This window comes from Stegastes partitus, unplaced genomic scaffold (genome assembly GCF_000690725.1).
Source record: "Stegastes partitus isolate 25-593 unplaced genomic scaffold, Stegastes_partitus-1.0.2 Scaffold1343, whole genome shotgun sequence".
NCBI lineage: Eukaryota > Metazoa > Chordata > Actinopteri > Pomacentridae > Stegastes > Stegastes partitus.
Window position 1 is genome coordinate 110,805 of NW_007579074.1, and position 4,611 is coordinate 115,415.

The window sequence follows — 4,611 nt, forward strand, 5'->3', positions numbered from 1 at the left end:
GGAACCACAGCTGGACTCACTTTGGTTCTCTGTGGTTCTACTTTGGAGCCTGAATTTTTATTAATTTTTTTCTTTAGTCGTTTTAGACTGTCTAAAAGATGAGATGTTCTCCATGTTTCCAGTCTGAGGACATGGTTGTCTTTAAGGTTCTGCTGCAGCCCGTTTAAATCCTACAACCTGTAAACTCCCCTCATGTCCAGTGACGTCACTCTGATGCTGTCATTTGCTTTCCATTCAGCAGAGTGAAGCAGCTTCCTGTTGCACGCCGACTGACACAGAACCAGAACCGCAGACAACAACCACAGTAAACACAGCGGTGAGGAGCTGCTGATGCTGAACCTCCTTGTAAGTCCTAAGTACCGAGTGTAAGATGTGGATGTTTGACACTGAAACTGAATGAACATGAGCTCTGTGGTGAAGCAGCCGACACGTCCACACTCTGATCAACATGTCTGATTACGCTCATCTAAACCCGACCAGATCAGACTGTTTGGGTCACTGCAGTGGACGTGTTTGGTTGTTGTTCTGCATTAACAGAATGTAAACAACGTGAACAAACATCAAACTTAACTTCAAAGTGTCGCGAACGGAGGCCTTAACGATACGACATGTTCCCGCCGCAGGAGGAAGGTTCTGGTCCTCACAGGTGTGGTGAGATGCTACACAACAAGAAAGACACACAAAGTGACACACTTCCAGGTAATGGAAACCATCCACCACACACACAATGATAATAAAAAGCCACAAAACATCCACAGAGAGACACAAAACATAACACAATCACCACAATGTGACAAAAGGTGGCAGAAAGTAAAAACAAGAGACACAACATGTCACAAAATGAACCTGTACTGTGAAGGTGGCGTTTGTTTGTCTTTAGTCTGATGTCTACATGTGTCTGGTAGCGTTGTGTGTGTGTGTGTGTGTGTTTGTGTGTGTGTGTGTGTGTGTGTGTGTGCGTGTGCGTGTGTGTGTGCATGCGCGCGTGTGTGTGATTAGCTGTAGTTGTAAATTGTCTACAGTCATTCAGTCTACTGTCTCCAGCTGTCTGCAGAATCTTCCTCTGTAACAGTCGCGCACACACACACACACACACACACACACACACACACACGCGCACACACACTCTCTCTCTTCCTCCTCTGCCTCTCCTGCTGTAATTATTGGTGAGTGTTCGCTGGTTTTTGCTGCTGTTTGGCAGCTGCTGACAGCGACATTTGGACACCTGGCTACACACACACACACACACACACACACACACACACACAGAGCGCTGCTACAGGCTGATGTATGCTAATGGAGGGTATAAAAACTGCATAATGTGTGTTTTGTGGAGGGAAACAGCAGCAGCTCTCTTGAGGGTTTCAGCTCCACACCTGGACAGGTGAGCTGACCCGACGCCGACTTTACTGAAGCTGATTAAACAAGAAGCCGACTTGTGCTGCAGGAGGATCAGACCTCAGGACTCTCTGTTGGGTCAGAGTTTGTTCTCATCCAGCAGCTTCTTCTCTCTGATGTCACGTCTACAGACATTCTGACAGAACCAAGAGCTGAATCTGGATCCACATCGTCACACTTTTAAAACAGGTTCAACTCAGATTTCTGCAACATCAAATATTTCTGAACATATCTTACATCTAATACGCTCCACCGTCGCCTCCTGTAGCAGGTTGTCTTCTTCACTTCAGAAACAGAACATTTCAGGTTTTTGTCTTTAGTAGCTCCTCAGATGTTGTTCAAACAGCCAGAAATATGTCCAAGTGTTTGATACCTGGAGCTAAAATGTCCCAGATGTGGTTTTAAGCATCCAGAGTTAATGATCTAAAGGTTTCAAACACATCCGAGCTGCTGGATGATCTGAGATGGAGAAGCTCTCGTGTGTCTCTGACCCGTTTGGACTTTTTGTGGTGGAACATAAACATCTGGAACCAGCTTTGCAGAGCTCCAGCAGTGAAACAGAACGGCAGAGAAAACCCAAACCGTGCACTTTTTAGCTGCTCGGCCTGTAGCTGCACTCGCTGGACGCACGCGTCCTCCTGCGCAGCCGTGATGCTTGTTGCCATGGTTACCACCGTAGTGAAATCCCCAATTTTTCTCACAGCTCAACAATTTGTGTGACCTGCAGGGAAACAGCGAGCATCACTGGAGCCTCCCTCTCCCATCCAGCCTGAGCTGAAGCAGCAGGAACGCTGTGAGGACGCTAACGTGCTAACCGCTAGCCGCTAATGAGGACGATGAAGCCTGAAAACACAACTCAGCTCTGTGCAGTCAGAATAACGAAGCAGCAGAAAAACAGCCGCAGGTGTCATTTATTTATAAAAAAAATAAATAAAAAAGAACAAGAAATCCAGAGAAGCAATGCTGATACCTGCTCCTTAAGTTCCACATGACACTGATCAGCTGATTGATGAATTAATTGATTAACTCTTTGCATCAACTTAATATTCTGTTACTGCTTTTGTTTTTTGAGATTTAAATATTTAAGTTTATTTCCAACTATTTTGCATGAATTAATTTCTTTAAAGCAAAAACACAAGAAAGACAAAAACTACTGAAGAAAATCTGTGACGTAGTTCACATGAGAGAGAAGCTCAGATGACAGAGGGGTGTTTCACTGGCTGTTGTTGAGGTTTCTTTGTGCAGAATGTGACGATAAAGTGAAACTGGAGCTGTTCAATTACAGATTATATCTTCTACAATCACAGAAAGCACGTTGATTTACAGGCTGACTCTAGAAGAAAGTCTGTATTCACACCATATTACTGTTAAAATCAACTAAAGCTATTACATTACATATATATATTATATTTATGTTATTTACAGATATTTGCTGTTATTTTTCACATTTTATTGTGTTTGAACTGAACCTTTGTTTGTTGTTGTTGTTGTTTTTGCACCTACCTGTCAGATCTTCACTTTTTTATTATTTTATTTTAACGTGTGCTCCGACTGACAACAGGTGAAATCAGAAGCCGGTGAATGTTAAAGGACTAGGTTGTGCAGTTTTATGAGCCGGTTCGTATCGTAACGGCATCACTTGCTGTATTGAATATGATGAATCTGGATTTCTTTTTGGCTTCAGCCTGATCAGTTTTCTGTTCAACATCCCACCGCCTCCAGCTGGTCTTTCTGTGGACTTTGCGGTGGATGTTCAGGCTCCTGAGAGGAAACTTTCTTCAGGTTTTGGCGCCTGGACGCCGTGGAAACGGGCCATCCTGCTTCCACTGAGCGCCGTGATGGGGCCTGTGGACGGTGAGCGCCGTGAACGCTGCACACAAAAACCTGATTTCGCAGCTCAGACTCTGCTGTCAGAAAGCTGCAGCCGTTCAGCTGCATTCATGTGCCGGTGGGAAGGTCCGACACCACGACTTTAAATAGAAACCTGCCACTGGGAAACCAAGAAGGGCTGCGACGCTGGCGCTGCTGCTGCTGCTGCTGCTGCTGCTGCTGCTGAGTCTGAATGTGAGCGTGGGGCTGAATAATAGATGGATGGACGGCCAGTGGGCTGAAATACCAAGAAGCTGCTGCTGCTGCTGCAACACCCAACACAACTACACAGAAACCGGTCCGGTTTACAGTCGAACCTGCAGGAAGCTTCAGTCTTTTGCAGCCGTCAGGTTTGGTTCATTCCTGAGGAGCAGCTTCAGTTAACTTGACTTGAAAAGAAGAAAAGTTCTGTTCTGCTCTGGTCAGACTTTAGTCCAGACGAAGCACAAACTGTAACCACATTTACCAACAACCAGTCTGACAGCAGGATGCCAGATGCTGCTCCCAACACTGGAAAACAACAAACCACCACTATTTGGAAAAAATCTACATATTTACAGTTTTGGCCCATTTTTTTTTCTTCTTAAAAGTCAAAATGTAAATTAGAACCTTTTTCTGTAACTTCAGGCGACAGTAGCTGTAATTCGTTTCCACGTTATCGTCACAAAATGCTGGTTTCACACAAAGAAAACGCCACAAAAACGATAAAACACAACTTTGTGATCAGTTGGGTTTTTTGTAAAAAGCAAAGAAAATGAATGCAACAGTTTGAAGCAGGTAAACTCCAGTTTAAGTTAATTACTCCCAAAACAAATAGTTTCTGCTGGTTTGGACTTAATGTCGATAATCATGACACGTTTTTAAGTCGACAGATGTCTTAATTATAGAAATGCCAGGAAATGAATCCTCCAAACTGACCAAACTCCAGGCTGAGGGTTTGATTTGCTCGACACTGTCATAATGATTATATCTGTGTTATTTATCAAATGAGCTCTAATTTCACACAGACAGAATCAGGCTGATCACGTCTGTGGTGTTGGTTCATGAGCGGCTTGTGGAGACTAACAGTAGATTCTGGCTCCACACAGCAGGGGGCGCTGCACACAGACCACCTTATAGGCTCCACAGATCTGATCGTTTCACCTGCAGAGTTAAAGGATTCTTTACTAAAGGAAAATCAGCAATAACACAGCCTATACATACTCTGGTACAAGTACAAGTGTTAGCATTAGGATGCAGTCAGAGCATCAACAGTACTAGTCATGTAGAAAGGTACATTTCAGAATCCTACGTTATCATATGTTTGGAGTTCCTCCACATCCCACTAACCAACCTAATCTGCAG